The sequence below is a fragment of the Crocuta crocuta genome, unplaced genomic scaffold (assembly GCF_008692635.1).
Source record: "Crocuta crocuta isolate KB4526 unplaced genomic scaffold, BGI_CrCroc_1.0 scaffold187, whole genome shotgun sequence".
Taxonomy (NCBI): Eukaryota; Metazoa; Chordata; class Mammalia; order Carnivora; family Hyaenidae; genus Crocuta; species Crocuta crocuta.
The window spans coordinates 352,313-375,480 of record NW_027532196.1 but is presented as its reverse complement, the minus strand read 5'-3'; the positions used below and the strand labels follow the sequence as shown (position 1 = coordinate 375,480).

General features: G+C 38.3%; 1 protein-coding gene and 1 long non-coding RNA gene across 2 annotated transcripts in view; one reads left to right on the top strand and one right to left on the bottom strand.

Moving 5' to 3' along the window:
* The window catches only part of LOC144242559 (ADP-ribose glycohydrolase MACROD2-like), a 1,445,873-nt gene that overhangs the window by 1,328,822 nt on the left and 93,883 nt on the right, over positions 1–23,168 (top strand). The gene's annotated exons all lie outside the window — the stretch shown is intronic.
* Positions 5,535–13,154, bottom strand: LOC144242571 (uncharacterized). The gene is made up of 4 exons (XR_013338384.1): positions 12,976–13,154; positions 10,827–11,256; positions 6,481–6,529; positions 5,535–5,690 (listed from the first exon to the last, which is right to left on the bottom strand). It is a non-coding gene; the product is annotated as an uncharacterized LOC144242571 (long non-coding RNA).

Genomic DNA, 23,168 nt, shown 5'->3' with positions numbered 1-23,168 from the left:
ATTTAGTTCCTTCCAAATGTACTAAATTAGTACATTTTTTACAATTAAAATATGAAGTTGGGCACCAGGGCAGCTCAGTCAGTTGAGTGTCCAAATTCGGCCCTGGTCATGATCTCATGGTTCATTAGCTTAAACCCAAATTTGGATCCACTGCTGTCAATGCAGAGCCTGCTTTGGATCCTCTGTCCCCCTCCATCTCTGACCCTCCACTGCTCTTTCTCTCTCTCTCAGAAATAAAGAAATAAATACACTTAAAAATATAAAATAAAATTCTCCTGGACAACATGAGTGTGTCTCTTTAAAGAGGTGATGCTATCAGTAAAGCAAACAAGAAACTTATTCTCCTAGTGTTCACTGTCACCTGCATCTTGGAAAATAGTCATGGGATCTTTCCAAAACTGGGCTAGTTTACACTTTGGTTTTAGTTAGGCAAAGTAAGAATTTCCCTTCATTTGGCCTTTGACTTGACAAGTCCCTGTGAACCTTTTGTAATACTTCACAGGAATTTATCAGACTACTAAATCAGAGTACAGGAGACACAAAGAAAATGTTGGTGCAACAGCTATACAGACTATTTTGAAAGCTGTGTAATCAATAGGGCCTTGGGAGCCACATCCAAGGTCGGTCCTTTCAAATGCACACAGAGGGTGGGGAGGGAAGGGGAACCTTAGAGTTAGGAGGATGGACGTGGCAGATAGTATCTACACATGACAGATTCAAGTTCATGCAAACACTCTGAAGACAAAGAATCTGTCTTGAGTAATTTTTAATTTTATAGGATAGAACTTTTACCTCCTAAAGGATGGAGGTCAGTAAGTTTTGGAATATGATTCACTACTCTTTGGACTCAAACCATGGAAAACATTTTTCTGCAGAATATAATGTATCCATTTGTCTGTAGCAGGAAATAAGTAAAATTGTTTAAAAATGGTGTCCCAGAGAAGGCCTGAGGCACAGTCATATTTTAAGAGTATGAATACTGAATGACATGATTGCATAATTCAGTGTGGTCTGGATTAGTTGAACAAACCATGGGGACATATTTGTCTGTTTATTTTCTTATGTGTTCTTGAAATTAGTGTCTAAGGACTACCCTGAGACCTGTCTTAACATCCTCTTGGGAATGGATACATGGACTGACAAATTATTAACTTCTCCCTGGACAAGTCCATTAATATTCTGTGAATTATTATGGCCTTATTTGTTTCCCATCAGTTATTCTTGGTCTCTTTCCATTAAAGAGAAATCCACTCTTGCTTAAATTTATGTCTATACAGTGAAGGTGAATTCAGCCAACTGCTCCTTGAATCTATTTAATCCTAAAATTATTTCTTTAGGTAAACTTTAATGTATCCTCAAGAGTCTCTTTTCCTGAAAATGCCAAAGATAAACTCCCCTTAATTGGGCATAAAATAACAGTTTTTAAACTTGAGTTGTTATGTAAATGACAGTTTGTTCTATAAGGTTACTAGGTCAACATAGTCAAAATCTTTGGCGGTTCTTTACAAGCTGATACTTAAAGATCTGAAAGACTGCTGTTTCAGTCTCACACTGACAAATATTAAGATGGTGCGACTCCAGAAGTGAGTACCTAATGCAGGGAGATGACAGCCATCTAGGGATGGCCAGAGAGTAGCCATGAAGTGATAAATCATCTGTATTTTTTTTCCGAGCTGTCCCAGTAGAGGTATTCTTAGACAAAATAGATTACATGTCATAGTTCTTGGCAAAAACAGTGGACTTCATCACCTTTGCCCTAAGCTGTATTATATCTGTAAGATCTTAAATAATAGTGTAAGTTCTACCAGTAATATATTAGCTCATTTTATTCTGTATTCTTGTGTTTTACTCCATGTGGTTTTCAGAATTTTAAAGTGGGGAGGAGCCTTAAAAATAATTTAGTACAAATCCCTCACTTTAAAGATAAAGAAAGTAAGATCCAGAGAGGGTTAAGTGACCTGCCAAGGTCAAATTACTAAGAGCAATAAAACTTTATGTGACCATTTGGGAAATTCCATTATGATTTTATTGGAAATCGCTAAAAGTACTATTGAGATCTTCAAAAGCCCAGTGTCAGGAAGTGATCCTGAATTGCTGGGTCCAGGGCTGATGAAAATTCCACTGCAGCTGTAATAGCTTAGCCAATAATTATATTATAATTTCAGACCCCTTAGAATGCATTAAAGTCATTGGCTAAAATGGTGAGGATGTCAGTAACAAAGTATGTTCCTTTCAGAGGTGGGCCTAATGCCCTATTCATTTTCTTCCCCTTTGGACAATAAAAGTGGTGCTTTGGGCCATATTGACCAAATCATTGGAAAATCAATTATTTTTGAGTTAGAGCTGAACAAAAAAAACCTGAGAAGTGTTTAATTTATTCCTCATAACATCTATTCTTTTACAGTTCTTGTAATCAGTGATTTCTGGCTGACTTGTCTATGATTTCTGACAGGAAACTTTATTCTCAAAAAAATTTTTTTTAATTTATCCCTGCTATCCTTCCAAATAAGAAAATCATTAAATGAAAAGAAAATAGCATTCAACATAGTGAGATAGGAACAATTCAGCCCAACTATTATTCGAGTAAAGCCTGTTTCCCTAACTAATCAAAACTCACAGTAATGTGGGGAAAACAAAAGCCAGACTGGCAGAAATAATACAGTTAGGCTTAGGAAAGACTTAGAATGCAGTCACAGCTCATAAAAAGGTTATTCAGAAAGAAATCTGATGGCTGTGAGGTGAGAATCTAATGCCAGCATGGAGCAGAGCCTTATGTCATTCATCAGTCGGTGTTCTGCTGTTCTGAAAAGGTCCCTAAGATGTGTCAATCACATCTTCCACTTTCTTCCCCTCTCCCTCAATTTCTCCTTCTTCCTGTCCTCTCTCCTCTTTATTCCTTACCTGCCTCTCTTCTCTTTTCCATTGCTTCTTCCTTTCTTCCCTCTCCTCCCCTTCCCATCCTGGTCCTGTTCTCCTTTTCGTTCTTGCTTTGTTTCTCTCATCCCCTCTCCCTTTCTCCATTCCACTCATCCTCCTTTCCCTCACCTATTTAACTCTTGCCTTTCTCTCTTAGCTCCATCCTTCCTCCCTTCCTCTTCTTTTCCACACTGCCTTCCAACATTTTTCCAGGCTCTTCTCTGTTTTAGTTTTGGTTTTGGTTTACCCTCTGTACCAGGTCCTGGGACAGCATATGAAGTCCGCACACTCAAGACCTTACAGGCCAGGGTGACAGACAAGTTATCAATACGCAAATAACGTGTGAAGAATGAAAACGTGGGGTGTCTTAAGCTGTTGTTGGAGAAAGGGTTTCTAAACTAACCCAGCCCAAGATGGTCTGAAAAGGCTTCTAAGAAGAGGGCAAAGGGGTGGAGTACTGAGTGGGAAACAGTGTGTGCAAATGAAAGGGGGTGAGAGAGGGGGATAAACACAGAAAGGAAAAGATAAAACACGTGTTGCTGTTAAAACATCAAAGGGACTGTTTCAAGGCCAGGAGTATGATGGTAAGTGTGCTCTGTCCCAGGGATCTGTGGGGATCATGGCTCTTTCTCAGTTGAGCCCATGAGTCTATCTCCATTTTAAAAAATTTGATATTCAAAGTATTTAATAACAGGTATAGCTCAGGTACTTACCAATCATAATGGTCATAGTCTGAAGTGCTAAACTAGGCCCTGGCCTTAGAAGCCCTGTTAGTTGCTTGAATAAGGGCAATCATGAGCATTCCAGGGAAGGGCCTGGGGTAGCCTGGACAATTTGAGGGGAATTTAGGGAGGTTGGGGAAGCAACTATTTAAGAACCACTACCACAGGTGTCCTTCAGTATTTTAACTACCAATGTGTACTTAAACAGCCAAAGATTAGCCTTGTCTCCCCTGAGGTTTGGGTCAATGTTTTAGCTCCAGCCCATCTTCTCTGGGGGCTCCTGCAGGGCCTTAAGTCAGATACACAAACCCTCCTTCCTTTGAGCATCATGGAGAAGCCACCCAGTACTCCTCCTAACTCACCATAACTGGAGTGGCTGCTCCTACAAAACCCCTCCCTTCTGTTCTCAGACCTGATTCTCAATGGACTCCATTAGACACTTGCTGGTCCGTGGTTCCACCACTCAGCCCTGGGAACCGAAGAAGGAAAGAAAAGAAATGATGAAATGACTGGGAGTATTTGTCTCCAGGCTCCAAAGCATGGAGTTATATTGGTAGAAAGCCAGTGATATCTAGAGCACTCTTTCCTTTCTGCTTACCTCCTCTAGTCTACCCCTAAATGGCCTCCCCTAACTACTTTTATGCCATGCTCTATCCACTTTCCTAGCTTCGTGAAGACAGAAACTTTACTAATCTTGCATACTTGTGATTCTCATTCTTTCGTTCATTCATTCATTCATCCATTCATCCATCCATTCATTCACTCAATGATTCTTTTGAGAGAATGAACTGATGAATGAACTGAATGAACTGATGAGTTCAGAACTTCCTTCTGGCCCTGCTCTACCTGTGGGACAGAAGAAGCAAAAAAGAAAAAAAAAATTCATACTGAAATGGGGGAGATATTGTCCTGAAAATCCAACAACCGTGATATTATTTTTCCCATAGACCATTGTAGTTCAGTCCCCAAAGAAGAGCAGTAAAGATGATTTAAAATATATCTAGAAGTTCTGGGACTAGTAAGCCCTGTGCAGTTTGAACAAAATCCAAATACTGTGGCTGAAAAAGCCCACGTCATATGACTGCCACCCTGCTCTCTAAACTCCTTTTCTACCACCCTCAACCTTGTTTATGTTATTCCAACCATACTGGCCATCTATTTGTTCTTTATATACACCAGACATTCTCACTACATGGCCGTTCTTGCTGTTACTGTTCTTTCTGCTTAAAATACTCTTCTGCCAGATTGTCTTATGCCTCTCCCAGATCCTTCTATCTTTCAGGTCTTAGCTCAAGTGTGAGCTTCTCAGCAAGATCTTCTTTAATCTCTATCAAATATGGCCCTCTTCTCCCCACTTGCCCAAGTTCAGCTTGATTACATTTTCCAGCTTCAATTTTCTTTTTCTTAGCACTTATTGCTATCTAAGATAGCATTGCTTATGTATCGTTTTCTTGGTTCTCTCTTGATTTCTCTCATTGCTAGGACCTAAATCCCTTCAGAAATGACACCTTATAGATTGTGTCCTCAGCATCTGGAATAGTGCCTAGCACATTGTCCCTGCTCAATAACTATTTGTTTAATGAGTAAATGCATTACTGGAGGGTGGACAACACCAAACTCTCTATAAATTAAATGGGTATCTGAGCTGCCCTAGATTTCTATCCATCATTTATAAATTTACTTTTTAGGTAAAATATGTTCTATGTTTCACCAAGCAACATCATAAAAAATCTTTTGGAGAAAGATTTTATAAACTTGAAACTTTCTACATTTTAAAAACAACCAGAAATGAACCATTTGGATAAGCAGACATTTTGAAATGTAACTACTCCTAATTGATTAATTGGTCATGTAAATTTAACCTTTTGCAAAGCAGATTTATTTAAATCAGGACACTGAAAAGTTAGGAACTCTGTAGTCAGAGGTCTCTATCACCACACTTCCCAATCCATGCTACTTCACTGATGCATCATTCATTTGGAAGATGGGGAGAAAACCAATGTTTGTGGGTCCAAATATCCTGGGGTCAGAGGGGTGTCCAAAGCCATCTCACTGCATTGAAACAGGGAAACAATGTGAAAATTGTCTGAGGCACTTAACAAAATAGCTAGAGGTATTTGAAGAAGTTGATGGCAGATAAATTCTACTACTAGTAAATAAAAATGAGCTAACTAATACTGGGCTGAAAGACTCCTATCTGCTTATAAGGTTTGAGGGACCATTCTACCCTTTTAAAAGTAGGATCTAGCAATCTTCCTAGACAGTTTAGCATAAACAAATGTTCAGTGAGTGCAGTTGTTTGTATGTGTTGCCTTTTAGAAAGTAACATATTTAGTGGCAGTACAAAATGGGAGAGGAATGTCTGGAGATAGGAACTTGTGTGCTGGTATTTGACTGCATTATTTCACAGCTGAGCTCACTTCTAGCATCTGTAAGCTTGCACAGGTGCTTGGAGCTGTGTAGAACATGGACGAGCTCTGCAGTGGTTGAACTGGCAGCATCAGAGGGAGGCAAGAGTCCCAGGCACAACCACAAGTCAAAAGGAGTTCATATCTTGAGGAAGTGTATGAGGACTTATTTCTAAGAAGAGGGAGGGACTTCCCCTCCCCCAAGGTTGGATGGCAGTTACAAGAATGGCTTTTAGGAGGTTCCTAGGAAGTCAACAAGGTCTCCCATTAACCCTCCAAATGCTCATTTCTTCATCTTTCTTTTATCTAATGTCTTTGCCTTTCTTTTTGCTTGTGTAAGTTCTTCTTGAAAGCTACATAGCATTGTCTTTGTCTCTGCCCATTAAAAGAGAAAAGGCCATCTTTGAAGGGCTCCTTTTATTTGTGAAACTTACCTATATGTAAGAAGAAGAAGGAAAAAGAATTGCAGTTCCATGTTCATCTCTGATGACAAAAAGAAAGCCCAGAGGTTATTAGCCTCACATCTAATGTAAGTCAGTCCCCAAACTTTGCTTTTACATCATTATCTCATTATTTGGGGTCAGGATTTTTTTTTATTTGTTTGTTATAAGTGGAAAAAATATGGAATGGGAAGAGAGAGGTATTCTTGATAGGTTATTTAATTAACTTTACTATATGGTAAGTGTAGATAATGCTCAAGAGACAAGTTATAATAAACTTCAAGCTGGTCTAAGATATACTTATCACCCAAAGCAAATTTTGTTATTTAGAGGAACTACAAGATAATATCTTTTTATATACTAAAAAAGAAAAAAAAAGAAAATCCTTGTTTCTGCCAGTGTGGCTTGGTTTCACTAATACCTAATTATCTACCATCATTGACTTTTATTATGATTGGTTTTCTAATAGGTAACATTAATATTCAGTGTTTGAATATGTTGCCCATTAGTGTGAGGAAAAGCCAATAATGTGACACTAATATCATATTTAATGTGATTTATTATTTTAATTTTTAATATGGCTCTTGATCATTCCATATTTTTAATATTCACATTTTAATATTGTTAAACTTTTTTCAATTACTTTTCTGTTTTTACATAATTAGTATCATTTCACCTCATCTCATGTCCCTTAGGTGCATAATAATGCATCGTTATACCTCTCTACCAATAGGGACAGTGAAGATTCTAAGGTACGAAAGTGATTTACCTAATATTTTAAAAAGTTCTTTACTTCTGTTATCGGTGCTTTGCTTTCTCCTTGACTCTATTTCCTTTCTGTTTGTTCTCTTGTTTTCCCCCTTGCTCCCTACCTCTCTTCTTCCTTTACTTTTGTCTTCATGCCTCCCTCTCTCCCCCCACACCTTTCTTTCTTTCTTTTTCTTCCTCTTTCCTTTGTTTACGTTTTTTTGAAAGAGCACCAATAAGAAAATTTTTGTTCTGCTATTTTATAAGAAGAAATTTTACAGTGTAAAGTTTTAACTATATTGAAGGAAAATGCTTTTTGGATACATCTTACTACCTACTCAGGTCACAGTGGTTATTAAAGGAGTCAGGACAGCAAGATGGAGGCCCTGGCAAAGCAGCTGGAAAAGCAGTGGGCGAGGAAGCCATATCTACATAGGGCTTTGCTCTTTCCTTGTCTGGAAGCAAGATGCCCATCTAAGAGTTTCCTGTAACTTTCCCCTCTTCTTCTGTGGCAAAGGGTGAATTCCACAGTCCCTGAAATTGATGTGAAGTGAAAGAGTGGCATGGTTTCTTGCCACTGAATTAATGGCACTGCCATGCTGGGTCATGCAGTGCCATGATAAGCCAAATCATCTTTGATTATCTCATGACACTGATTAGAATAAGTGTGTGATGGAAAGAAGAAAGATGGTGACCAAAAATCTGGTCTAAAATCTAACTCAACATCTTTTTCTCCAATCTGACTCTTTCTCTAGACTTTTCCATTTCTGTTCATGGTTTCATCGTTCTTCCTTCCTGTCACCTGGGTTCCAAATATCAAAGTTTTCTTTGATTCTTCTGTCTTTTCATCCCAAATCAGTCCCATGTCTTTTTTCCTTTATTATGCTTAAGAAATATATCTTTTCACTAAATTCTGGGCCTTTTTCTACCCTCCCCTCCAACTCTTGAGGCTGTTTTCTTCCTGTCTTTGGATTTTTCTTTTCAACTCCATTCCAAGTGGGCTGTTAGTTTAATCAACTACTTTGGCAAAATCAGCCTTTCCCCTAAACCCTTCAGTGCTTTTCTGTTAGATGCAGAATAGAATAGAAACCTCTTATCCCAGAATATAAGGTCTTTCATAATCACTCTTCCCTTCTAAGTCCTTTGTTCTAATAAGGCAAGCCTGCCATTGTTTTATTTCTTGACCACTCTGAGTATTTGGTAACAGGATTCTCTCTGTAAGTAATGTTTTCATACCTCTCTTCCTCCTGCCACCCACTCCCCACACACAGATATACATGTGTACAAACACCTGTCTCTAACATTCCCTTCATATTACTGTCTGCATTATAAGTTCCTGGCAAATGTTTTGATGGTGATAAAGATGAAGAGAAAGAGTAAAGCAGGTTTGAAAGGGAAACTTCTGAGCACAGTTTCTGGTCAGAGGATTGTGATTGGAAATGACCTATCTGCCCTGTTGCCAATCACAAAAGATTCCCCAAATGAAAGTAAGAGAGAAGAACTTCTTTCAGTGGAGTAAAAGCAACTGTGGTATGTAGTTGGTACAAAATAAAATTATAGAACTCTTTATGAAACAAAATGGTTTTCCCTTTGAGCTAGGAGCCCATACTAGAACACGAAAGAAAGGCAATGGCCCCAATATGGGTCTCTTTTCACATCAGCCAGGGGTCAAGAGCAGTGGCTTATTCCTTGGTTAAAACAAAAATCTTTCTTCCTTTGCTTATTTCACAGGTGCTGGTAGAATTTCCAGCATTTTGTGGCTTCCTTCTCTTCTCCAGGAGTTGTGATTTTTAGACTGTTATTCAACAGACTGATCTCACTTTATATCTTAGTTTCATCCTCATAGCACAGTCTGATTAAAATTTGACAATATTAAAAGAATAACCAGCTATCACTTAAAGCAACCATAGTTTTTAGTCTAAGTTATTCTGAGAGACTGTACTGTCTTCATGCACTTTGGGATTTCTGTGGGAGAACAATAAATAAGGTGTTAGGAACAAGTCCTGGGGCACCTGGGTGGCTCAGTCAGGTAAGCATCCAACTGCAGCTCAGATCATGATCTCCAGGTTTGTGGGTTCTAAACCCATGCCCAGATCTGTGCTAACAGCTTCGGATTCTGTGTCCTCCTCTCTCTCTTCCCCTCCCCAACTTTCTCTCTGTCTCTCTCTTCCAAAAATAAATAAACGTTAAAAAATTTTTAGAAGTCAGTCCAAACTCTTAATCATAAAGCATCTCATATGTGTGTTCTACTCTGCTACTTCAAACTCCAAACACTTCTTAAAGTCATCCAAGTTACGAGTTTAGCAGTGCTCCTCCTGGTAAAATGGTTTCTTTCTTTTTTTTTTTCTTATCCCTATCCCTTATTGTTTTTTTTCTGGCTCAATGTTAAAGAAATCTGGCAGTCCACTGTAGGTTAAACTTCATGAGTAGTTTGGAGCAAAGATGCCAGACCCTCTTCAGGGTCATAGGGTTCAAACCTTTATTAATGCCCAACTAAAGAGTACTTACTCTACAAAATGGTGCCTGTCTTCCAGGTATACCAAGGATACTAATTACCCTCTCAACTTGTCCTCCTTCCTTTGATTAGCAGTGCAGAAATTAGCAAGGTAAATAAAAGGTATTCTCTCTGCTAAGTGACTTGATTCCACAATACAATCCTGGAGAAGATCTCATAGTATTTGTCCTTGACTATTATTCTTGCCACACTCCACCCCCACCACATCCACCAAATTTGGAATGCTCCAAACATAGATTTTGAAAATAAACAGAACACAAGTGCATGCTAAACAGAGTAGGTTTGAATGTGGTTCATTATTTAGCAGTTCTGAGCTTCCAACCCTATCTTTTTCTTATCTGTTTTTACCATTTTATTTGTCCTAAAGAAAAAACTGGTCATTCCTCTTATCTTTATTATTTTTTTGAAAATGTGTTTTAAAAAATTCTACAATTACATTTATTCATTCTCTTATGTGTTCATCATTTATTTAATGCAAAGGTCGGTAGACTTTATCTGTATAGGGCAAGATTGGAAACAATAGCCAATATTGTAGGCTTTTCAGGCCATGCAGTCTCTGTCACAACTACTCAAATCTGTTATTGAACATAAAAGCAGCCATAGATGGTGCACAAACAAATGGGCCTGGCTGTGATCCAGAAAGACTCTATTTAAATAANGGTTGTTGTGTGCTGACACCCAATTTAACACATTGATTAGCTCCTATATTCTCATTACTCTGCTACTGTGTTTTGTTCTGGGGAGGACAAATGAACGGAACTTGGTTCCTTCCTCAAAGTAGTAACAGGTTACTATTTCAAGAAACAAGGCTGGCTTTAGGCCAAGTCATTTTTGGCGTCTGGTTTATCTGTCCGCTGCTCTTTTCTCTGCCAGTATCTCTGGCCCTGTGCTGCCCACCCCCATAAGCCAACCAGCATGGTTTCGTATTGCATAAATTCTCTTCTGTTCCTCCCTCAGCACAACTTGCTGGCTCTCAGCACATTGTCCCCAACTAGCCAGAGGACATAATAAAATAATATACATCACAGAGTGAATTACTGGCAGTAGCTTAATTTGTTCATCCTTCAGGAGTACTTACGTATTAAAAAAGGCTGTTTTAAATTCACAGACATCTACTTGAACCTGAAAAACTCTTGGCAGAGGGCTAGGGGAGAATTTTCTGGTCAGGGAAGTCCATGATGCAATGTAAATTCCACAGCATCAGTGTCCACAGGTGCCTTTCTCTGATAATGAAGATAACTGACATGTATTGAGTCTGCATCACAGCAACCATTATGCTAAGTGCTTTCCAGGTAAGATCCACTTTGAGCTTCCGAATGCCCTATGAATGAAGTGCTATTACTATGACCATTTTAGAGATAAGAAAACTAAAGTCAGAGAGTCTAGATAATTTGGTCAAAGTCCCACAACGCCTACATAGCCCACAGGGTATCTGACACAAAAGTGTTCAGCCTCAGTACAGTCACTGTGAAGAAGCAAGTCTTCTTTAAAGCAGAGAGTGTTGGGTCCTGTAACAGAACATTATAAGAGAAAGGAAAATTAGAGGTTGCTTAGTATAATCTTATTTTAAGGACAAGGAAACTGAGGCTCAGAGACAGTTTGGGCTTTCACAAAGTTGTTGAAGACTGTTGCAAGTAAAATGCTCTTCTTAACAGTGTTTAAAGAATATATTTGTTTTTGTTAGCTTTGTGATTCAATACTACATGGCCTTTTGACAAAATAGCAGTAAAGAAAACATGAATTCCTTAGAAAAAGATTTGTTCCTGCTGGCGACATTAGTCTATGTGAGACTGTAACATGTGCAACTTTGCTCTTCTAAGCTTGCACTTATTATTAATCATGGGCTGACTGGGGACACCTCACTGCCTGTCATCCACTGGATAAGTGAGTCTTCGTGGAGTAAACCCACCCACCATGCTCTATTGAATGGGAGAGAAGAACAATACATTCCTTCATTAAAAGTTCACATCTTTCCTTCATTAAAAGTCACACCAGGACTGACTATGCCTTCTCTGAATTTCCTAGAGGGTAGTTGAAAGCCCTGACAAAATATAGTTAAGGCGAGAGATTGCTGTCTTTTTTTATAAAGACTGTAAAGAATTTCCCAGTAAGATGGCTCAATTGCCTGTGTAGTCTGCTTTCTGTAATGAATTCCATTTAGTTACAGCAACAAATGGTCAATTAAAAACAACCAGAATCATAAAAAACTTAAGGTCATGTGACAGGTACTTATGTCTTATGTTTACTGTAGGTATAATTTTAGCCTCTTGTATTTTCTATAGATGTATTTTAATAATAGCTTTTAAAAATCAAGGTGGATCTTAGAAGTAAAAGAAGATCTAAGTTTCATATGTTCTTGAGATACTAGAATCTGATTGTGTAAATTGTCGTAAGACTGATGGGAACTCATAGCCTCAATTTGCACATCATATTGGGAGTTGTTCCTTCCAGTGACTTCTCATGAGGATTGGTTTACACTAAACGAGTATTTAATAACAGGGGTGTCTTCACCAACTGCACTGCTGGCTTCATTTTCATTTGAAAAAAAATGGTGGTCAGAGAGAGATGATCTTTCCAATATGTAAAATTGTATGTCAGGTCTCTTCTATATATGTCAATTTAATAATCCCAGAGCAGGGGAAAACTACAAGTTCTTGCTATAAAAAGTCTACAAAGTATAGATAGCTTTGGTTACTTGCCCACCCCAAGGGTCAGGTAACTCTGAGTGGTACTAAATTGACAAGGTAACAAGGGGATTAGATATTCTGGAAATGCAGAATATGGTGGTAAAAACTGGGTGACATTGAAGCTGATCCAGAGGTGAATATAAAGATGTATTTATCCCCACCCCAACCTACTTTTTGATTGATTGAGATTTTCCACCCTATCTGCTTCCTGATTTACTGAGATTCTAAGCCAACCATCACTTTTCATGTTGTTCAGCAAATGTGCTGTTAACTTAATCATTATCTTGATTTTTATAGAAGAAATTGAGAGTGTTACCTTGTTATTAAGTTGTGTAGCTGGAATGAACCCAGGTATTCTTATTTCAACTCAGATATTCTTTCTACTCTAACAGGCTTCTCTCCATGGTGGCAGTTGGGAATGCAGACAGGGGTGAGGGAGTGGTGATGGTAGTGGAGGAGGAAGAGAATGCTCTTCATCTCTTTTCCCATATGCTTCTAAGGATATGAGTAGTAGAATAATTGGGTTGGGAAAAAGCTTACTTGTAAGTAACAATTTTCTCACTATTCCAGAGGAAGGCTGTTCAGGGTAGGTACAGCGGCTCGACATTGTTAAGAAAGATCTAAACATCTTCTCTCTGCCGTGTCATCTTGAGTCCGTTGATGTGGCGCCATGGCGGTAGAATGGTTGCTGCTGCTCCGGTTACCACAACTGTGTTCAAAAAACCATATATTTGCTTTTAATAGGAAAAGAACATGTTTACCCAGAGTTCCTAGCAGTCTTCTACTTCTACTTCATTATAATTGCGTCACAAAGTCACTCCAGCATTATGGGAGTGGTCATCGCTCCTGGGCAGGACACACCGCCATTCCCAAGCAAAGAGAGCTCTGTTAGGCAGACAGAGGAGAGAATGGATAGTAGGTAGTCAATATACTTTGTCTGCAACAGTTACCAATTAGGTACTATATGAGCCTCCTTTTTCTATATGCCTGAATACACAGGTTTCACTGGCAATACCTACGATAGTCTCAGCTTTGGTTAAGCTTCAAGGAAATAAACCATACCTGCTCTTCAGAAGAAGGTGGCAGACCATGATTCACTACATGAGACATTGCTTGCACCCGTGTCATGTTTTCCCAAAAAGAAAGATAAATGTGATCCCGGAAGTCTCACTATATCTAGCATGAAGTCCTATTCTATTTTGTACACTCTGTTTCCCTTCACATTTCATGAACTTTCTCTTTAGTTATTTAATTATTTCTCTAGGCCTTACATAATTTTAGGAGTCATTTCCTCTTATTCATATGTGTTACCTAGTCTTTGGCACAGAAATAGAGGAGCCATCCAAATGATGGGGTTCTTCTTTTTTCTCTGGAAAGAATAAATGTTTTAAATGAAAGCACATCAGAAACTTACATTGTTGTTTCTGATACTAAGGTTGACTACATAAAGCTGTTCCACATTTAGGCCCTTTCATGACTGACTTTTCTTTCACTGAGAAGTGAATATTTAATGGTCACCCTATATAATAGCATGAATACATTGTTTGAACAGAAGGCCCATGGGAAGGCCCTCTTCCCAGGGAAGAAAGAAAATCTGAAGTGGGGCTTAACAGCATCTCAGCCCTGTCCTAAGTGGGTCTTCCTCTTCAGCAAGAAGAGTCGTGGTTTCTTGTCCCCTTTGCTATGGTGACCCAGGAGTTGTGGAAGCAACCACACTAAGTGTCCAACAGAAATGACCAGAAACAGCTGTGAAAGAACTGTGCTCACTTCACTCCAAGAAAATCCACTATGAAAGAAGTTGGCAGTTGAAAAGAAAGTGAGTTTCTTCTACTTAGATTTTCTGCTAAAGGCTTAGCAGAAATGTCCTGCATTTCTCCTTTAAATTTAAACCACAAACTTATTTAAATAACCTATAAAATATAAAGATGTTTTCATTTAGCTTAGTCTGTGTTTCTCAGACTGTGCTAGTGTAGCAGGTAGCTCCCAGTTTACCTCCTGATTAGGTAACTGGACACTTCTAGAAACCCAGAGCCTCAGGACACCCTCCCCAACCTAGACATCTCCTGTTTTCTGGAAGCATTCATAACCCCATGGTTTAGTTGTCTAATCCTCCTGGAAATCCCATCACACACTTTAATTTTGCTTAGAAATCGTATCACTATTTTGTGGTTGAACTATCTATTGTGAGGTTGTCCTGCTCACCGTTCTATCTTTAGGGCCTAGGTGTGTTCCTCTTATCCAATGGGAAGTCAGCACATTTTTTTAGATTGAAATTAATCATTTAAGGGAAGCTAGGTATGCAGTCCTAATTAGCTTCAGGACAAAAGGAAGGGATAAGGAACTTTTGAAGGCAGGTGGCTGCCTTGTGGATAAAAGGATGCAAGTTCCTTGGTTCTGACTTTTCTCTCCATTGTGATGCCATCACACAGGTTGGCTTTGGTTATTTATTCAATTCTGTTTCAACTAAAATAAAACACATGAGTTTAGAACATTTCACTGTGCTTTGCCAAACCATGATAATGACTTGGTTTGCAAGAGTGGCTGAGGTATTACAACCTGGCTGGTTTGCCTGCAAGTTTTAGCCAATATCCTGAATAATGGAATAGAGAGGCAAAACTATAGATCTCTCATTTGTGCCCCATGAGAGTGAGAGAGAGAAGAGAAATAATAGCACTCTCATAACTGGAGATCTCAATTTCTGCCTTGCCTCTTTATTGGACATGAAACCAGTCATATAAGATTAGACTCATCATTGGTGACTTGGGTAACAAACCTAGAGGGCATCTCACCCTAAGGGAGGAAGTAATCCAAGTCAGAGCAGAGCAACTATCTTTCACAGGAGCTTTCATAGGAATTTCTTGATCAGTAAAATTTGACAGCGTAAGGGCTAAGGCCCCTTACTCCAGTCAGATGGGATACAATTGCTTGGTGGTTAAAGGCTGGGAGCCAAAAAATCTGGGTATCATTCTAGACCCACCACTGACTAGCTAAATGATGCTGAGCAAATTACCTGACCGCTCTGTTTTCTTTATGTGAAAAATGGTAATGATAATAGTAACTACTTCATAGAATCTTTATGAGGATCAGGTTATATTTAATTTAATATATGTTAATATTTGTAATGTGCTTAGTATAGTGCTAGGAATATATTATACAGCTTTATTAGTAAGTTATCAGTAAGAGTAACTGAGGGCACTGAGGCTGATTACAGATAACAATAAAGTGTAGACACAGTGTCCACCAGGTAGAGTTGAGAGCCAGATGAAGGTGACCCAGCTTACAGATGGAAACCTTGAAGGAATGGTCTCAATGATGGATGGCCAAGATGCAGATTAACAACTCGGGCTGGATATCCTACAAGCCTGGAACTAGTAAAGGCTTTGCAAAGTCTCTGATGCCATGAGCTTTACATTTCCTAAATAGAATTTATCTTTTTGAGCTAGTAAGACTTGATCGCTGTGTCATTTTCCAAGCTGTGCTTCCCTTTCATCACCTCACACTCCTTGGGGTGTTTTCTAGGTCTTAGTAACCTCCCTTGAAAAGAGAAATGGAGCTCAGGCTCTCAGCAGTGGTCCAAGCCACATGGATGTTATGGGTCAAAGAAGAACAGTTACATTTCCTGAGGTTCTCTTCACTGGGCAGTGGTTTTGCATGAATAACACTGTAGGTATTCATCCCTGGAACCTGGCTGGTTGAAGGTGCAGTAAACATAGGAGAAAGTTGTAAGATAAACTTGACTGCATATATCTCTTCCATTTTATAAACTGCATATGTAGTAAGCGCACTGACTAGTAAGAATTAGACCTATAATAAATGCAATAAAATTGTCCATTACTTGCATAATTGAGAAGTATAAATATTTTAAATAATAAAATTGTGAAAAATTTCTATATTAGTGCTCTGGGAATGTTTTAAATCTGTAAAGACTGGGGAATTCATAGGGATGGCTGAAGATGAAATCATTCCTTTCATATCTCTGAGATCAAATATTTTTCTTGAGTATTTCAAAAGCCTTCAAAATTGGAAAGAGTGAATATGTGAGCAGTCATGAGGAAGGAAGCCCTGAAGAATGAGTGCAGGGTAGTCCTTCTGGGAAGATGTATTTATGAAAAAGGGGAAGTGCAAAGAAAAAAGAAATGCAAAAATAGAACTAATTTGACACTGTATATGCCTTTCATTGCTGTACATCCTTTTGCCCACAAAGGGTATAATTTGATGTGATTTAGTAAGGCTTTCTGCTTTAATTAGGTATCTTAGTCCTTGAAAATTGAGACTAATCCCCAATGTGTATGAGAAGCATAAGATATTTAAATATTACCAGAGAAATACAAGAGCAATATAAACTAATATCCCAAGGCAGATCCTCTTAATAGATTTGTAATGCTTGTACATAGAGGAAAAAAGAAACAGTATTTGTTCTAATCTTTTCTATAATTTAGTCTTTAATATGTTTGCATATCTAGTTGTGTATATATGTATATGTGTCTGTATTATATACCTATGATAGATGTTGTTAGTTTTAGATGAAATATCCACTTTTACTTTTACTTCTGCATTACTAGCAAACCCAATTTTATTTGGGATGGCCAGGTACCCAGTTGTTTTTTGTTTTGTTTTGTTGTTGTTGTTCTTTTCATTTTTTAAAAGACATGTTTCCCATACTCCTTTGCAGCTACCTGTGATTGTGTGTCATGGTTCTGGGCAATGCTACCTAAGTGGAAGTTGCTGGGAGTTCTAGCAAATTGTTGTTTCTTAATTGGGGCAATGACCCTGCTTCCTTGTTCCTTCCTTTTCCTGTTTGGAATTCAGCTTATGAGACTGGAGGTAGAGAACATTAGAATGGAAGAGCCATGCAAAAAATGGCAGACAATAAGAATATCCCCAGGCATTGATGAATTTGTGGAACTATGTCTTATTAGGGTGAAAAATAAACTCATAATTGTTTAAGCCTCTCATATTAACTGTACTATACCTACAAGGGCATATAGGGAACAATAGAGCATGAGGGGGATTAAAAGCAATTCTTATTTTTCTGGTATCTATTGTCAAGGCTTAGATAGACATGTGTCAGATTTGACACCTGTTGGGTGGGTGTAGCTATAAATTTGGAAGTGTACAGGAGATCCAACCTCCACCACAATACAATATTCTACATTAATAATGCTTGAGATATAGTTGGTACACTGTACTGGTGTGTTCATTTTTAGAATAACTCTAGGTTTGTTTGTTTTTCTCCCCCAGTAGGGACATCTTGATAGAAATTTATCAGTAAGATTTTGATTTTATACAAAACACATTTAACTTATTTATTTGTTTTGATCTTTTCTCAGTACCTTGTTTATTCGGTATTCTATGTATGGTGAAAGGAAATCCATTTGGAACGATTGTTTCTAATGCCACTATGTAGATAAGAAGACACATTTTAAAGCAAATTAGAATTAATAAACCAACAGATGTGAAATGTTTAACAAGCTGTACCAGAGAGCACAATGTGTTTGTGTGACAATTACAGCAGGATCAAGCATGCAGGAGCTATTTATTTTCTTACCAGCTCCAACCTCTGAGCCAAGAGGGCAGTTGATCTTTCCTGGGTGTTTCAGAGAGCTGCTACTCTACCTGCTTGTGAAGTTCTGTTCCTCTGAAATTTATGCCACTGGGCTGCCTCCCCTGTTATCCACCAACCTTCTGCACACTCACCTCCACTGACTGAAGCCTTTAGTCTAAGATGCATAATCTTCTTCTCTATTCAGGGCTCGCTCTTCCTGGCAATTGAAATCCTTATATGTGAGACCCTACAGCAGCATTGCCTCTCACTTGCTGGACACCATATTACTCTAGCCTTAAATACTTCAGAACATACCTCCACAAGATAAAACACTACTAAGAAACACATCCATGATACATTAATGAGCAAACAGTCATAGTTCACACATCTTCAGTTGTCTAATCTGTTTTCAGTTTTTTGTTTAAATAAAGATCCAAATAAGGCCCATATGTTTCATATAATTGGCATGTCTTTTAAATTAGTCTCTCTCTCTTACAAATTTTTATGAAGATATAAAATGCATACAGTAAAGAAAGAAAAGTATACTAATCTAAGATATACAGCTCAATAAATGTGTGTATAATGAATATCCAGATTAAGATATAGAACATACCTGGCACCCCATATTTCCTCATGCCCCTTATTCATCTATATCACTCCCCCAGAGCTAACCACTATTCTGTTTCAAATCTGTTTTAATTAAACTGTCAGTCTGCTCTCCCTTTCTTTCCTTCCTTCTTTCCTTCTTTTATTCTTTCCTTCTGTTTTTCCTTTGTTCTTGCAACTTTTTTTGTTCTGTAGAATATCTCATAATGGAGATTTTGCTAATGATATTATTAACATCATTTAACATGGTATTCTGTCCCCTATATTGCCACTATCTGATAGTTATGGCCATATTAGATCCAGCATTCAAGTGAACACATGCACACATACACATACATATGCAAATATGTTTGTATGTATATATATATATATACATGTATATACATGTATATATACATATACACACATAGAAATATACACATACGTACAGATCTTTATTAAGAGGTAAAAAATGGTGATATTCTAATTCTGTATTTTGTTCTCCATTTATTAATGTTAATCATGTATAAACAAACACTTCTCTTTGTCAGGTATTAGGCTGCCAAAGTTATAGCCCCAATAGAAAAGGCAGGAAAAATCCTCATGCTTTCTGTTTATTTGTTTTCAAAATATTGAGTTGGTTCATTAGTAATTTCTTTTTTTTAATAGTTTATTTTTGAGACAGAGAGAGACAGAGCATGAGCAGGGGAGGGTCAGAGAGAAAGGGAGACACCGAGTCCGAAACAGGCTCCAGGCTCTGAACTGCCAGCACAGAGCCCGATGCAGGGCTCGAACCCATGAACCACAAGATCATGACCTGAGCTGAAGTCGGATGCTCAACTGATTGAGCCATCCAGGCGCCCCAAGGTTCCTTGGTAATTTCTAAAAGCATCCAATAATTTTACTTTTACATATCATTAAAAATAAACATAAATTTTAAAACTATTTGGTATGTTCAAATCCATTGCATTTATTATCCTTATTAGTAATTAGTACTCGAACTGTCCCATCATTGGTCAATAAGAGCCTATTCAAATAGATTCTTGAGTCTTTTAGACATTATCCTAACGGTTGTTGATAGATTTCTTGCTCTTTGATGCAACAAAATGTTGCAGCCTTATCTTGTATATTCTCTTCCCCAGATCTGGAATCAGCCATTTTTCTAAGGAACGTAGAAAAGAAGATCTTTTTTTTAGGATGGGAGATAAACCCAGTACTACAAATAATCCAGCAGCAAAAGAAAACAAAAAAAACACTGATGACATAGGAGAAAGAGAAAAAATGCTGGCAAATCTTTGAGTGGTCAAGAGTCCCTCCACTGCAGGCAAGGATGTGTTTTCCTTCACTTAAAAAAAAAACAAACAACAACAACAACAACAAAAAACTAACTACTTCATATCCTGCTCAAAACTTTAATAGTTTTCCATTGTCTAAATTAAACAGATTTCTTAACATGGCCTCTTCAATGCCTGGTCCCCATCAACTTCTGCAGTTTCCTCTGGCCATGTCCACTAGAGATGCTTACCAGTTTTTGATCCCTTGAATGCTCCATTATGTCTTCCATCATGAGATCTCTGCAGTTTTGCATATGCTGTGCCCGCTGCTTGGAATTATCTTCCTTCACCTCTTTACCTTCACAGCTTCTCCTCTTTGTTCATATCTCAGCTAAACTGTCCTTCACTACATCTCTGACTATACCTGACTTCTCCCCCATCACCCTCTCTTATGCTGTTTACCATTCAACATCTCTCCCTCATGGCACTCACCATAACTGCAGTCTTGCACTCATTTATGCAGACCCTCCGTTAGTATTCATCTCTCTCCCATGGCAGCACACTCAATCAATGTGATTGAGTTTACACGTTGTGGATTACCATTTAGGTTACAATGTGAAATATAGATTAGAACATACTAAAGTAAATAAGTGACATAGATAATAAATGTTATGAGTTCAGAAGACAGAGAAAGTTTACTGTGAACTGTTGAAAATTTGGCAGAGGAAGGACCTAAAATTCATCTTGCAAGATAAGTGGTGTTCAGAGGTAGCACAGTATTCGGGTTAAGGGCAAAGATGCTGAAGTTTGACATATGAATGCCAGCTGGACCACTCAGTATCTGTATAACTTTGGAAGTGTGCTTTATTGTCTCTAAACCTTAGTCCCTTTATCTGTAAAAAATAAAAAAAATAAAAAGTTGGCATGGAGGAGAGCACTTGTAAGGATGAGCACTGGGTGTTATATGGAAACCAACTTGACAATAAACTATTAATAAATAATAAAATTAAAAGTTGAGAATAGTACTATTGTTACCTCACATTTACTGAGCACCTGCTAAACTCTAGAGACTGCTCAGAGTGCTTTGTGGATTATCCCATGAAATCTGAAACCATGAGATGGGTGTTCTTTGTGTCCCTATTTTTCCAATATGAAAATAGAAGCTCAGAAATTTAAAATTACTTGCTCAAAGTCACATATCATAAAAGCACCAACTCATAAGTGAGGATTAAATGAGATAATGTAGAGATCATAGCACTAAGCTTAGTACACAGGAAGTACTCTCTAGAGCATTGGTATCTTCATCTCTACTGATAAAGTGGAAAGGAAGTTGTCTGGCAGCATGGCAAAGACCTGGAGGTAGTGAGGCATGTGATGGACCCCAAGGAGACCCATCAGTTCTGTCTGGTTCCTTAAGAGGGAATAAGCAAGGGTAGAGAGGAGACATGACTGAAAACGATTGCAGGGAAGGCCTCTGACAGGATTTATGGACACTGCTACTGAGGGAGGGGATAGCAGTGTCTGGCACCCAATTGCTCTTAAGTTTACTCTCTTATTCTGCACAACAAACAGCAAGTTTCAGGTGGGAGTTAAGCCATTGTGCGTGATTTAGGTCCCATGTGTGCCCTTAAAGGTGCTACTGTTGCCTACAGCCTGCAGGTGTTTCCCTCTTCCTAGTCATTAGGGGTCAAGGATAGATTTTACATATATTTTGCAGAAAGCAATTCATTTGTGCTTCTTTCTTCTCTCCCTAAGAAGGATTCAGGGAACTCAACAGTGTTCTAAGAAATTTTTAATTGCAACCCCTGCACTCATTAAATCTGTCCCCTTCCCTCAGGTCCTCAACTTGGCAACTTGCTCAGTATAAAGAAACAATTGAATGATCTACCCCAAAGGTTAAGCCCAGGATATATACCTGGGTGCAATGCCAAAAGCCGGTAGCCATTAGCTCAGTGGCTTCCACAGCTACCCTTGGGAGGATTTTGTTTCCAAAGCTGCTGCCTGGAGTTACCTATAGGACATACTGACTTGAAGGGGAGAATTTGAAAAGGGCCATGGGAAAGGGCCCAAAGGTGGGCTATAATCCTCCTGGGAGCCCAGAACATGCCCAATATTGACCCAATGGCAGATCTGCTCCTACTCCTGAGTGTGAAGAGTTGGCTGAGATCCAGCCCCTGTTTCTTTAGGCACACGAATCCTGTGTAAACATCCCAGAAATCTTTATGAAAGTCTTTTTTCACGAAACCAGGGGCACCTTAAATAATAAAACAGCAAATAAATCCATACCTCACCATTGAACTTAAAGGCAAGGGGAAGGGAGAATAACTGCTGCCACAAATTATTTTGCCTATGCTTTTCCTGTCCCCTACAGCTTGAGTGCTTGGGGCTTGTGCTCTTCTAGCTAAAAAAAAAAAAAAACCCACAAGTCCCACCTGACTGATTCAAAGACATCTGAAAGGCTGCTAACATGACAGTAAAAACTAGAACATCAGGAATAGCTTGTCTGGAGTCTGTGCAGATATGCAGAGAGAGATAAGAGACACCTGTGAATGTCCTGGAGGAATGGGATCTAAATATGACGGAGTTTGCTGCATCTGGCTATGGACCATAAGGCCTTTTACTCATGGAAATTGTAGCAGGAGCACTCCAAGGAGGCTAGAATGGGTCTTTTAGCTATTATTCTATGGAAGGCCTTTTACAGAATAACGATTATGATTATTACTGTTATTATATCTATCTCATTATTATTATTTTATAGAAATTCTTCTATTACTTTTCCCATGCCAAAGAACAAAGGGCAGATGCAGTGTTTAGGAGTATCCTATGAATAAGGCATCTGGGTTGTTGTAGTCTGCCAAAAAGAACAACGTAGTACAACCATTGTTCATATCTCATTTTACTATTGAACACTTTTTATTGGTAGCTGGGTTTGTAGATGTTTGGGGGTCCTTAGAGTTAAGAGCAATGTTTTCCCCCTACCAGTAGATTTATGAAAAGTGATCATCTAGTATTTTAATGCTATATTGTACATGATTAACTGGTGTTTGCCCCCAAAAAATTTCTTAGTGAAATAAATTTGGAATTTCTTAGCTTAAATGAGTTTTTTTTTTTAATTTAGTACACTGAGCCTTTAATATACATTTTGGCAGCATATCCCAAATTTATTTGAAAACTAAATACCTTTTCTTTTATTCTATTTTCTTTTCCTTTACTATATGAAAAATCACCTGGAGGCTTGTTAAAATGTGTATCCCTGGGCTACACCCAGAGATTTTGGTAGAGTACTCTCAGGAGAAACACAGGAATTTTCCTTTAATTTTTAATTTTTT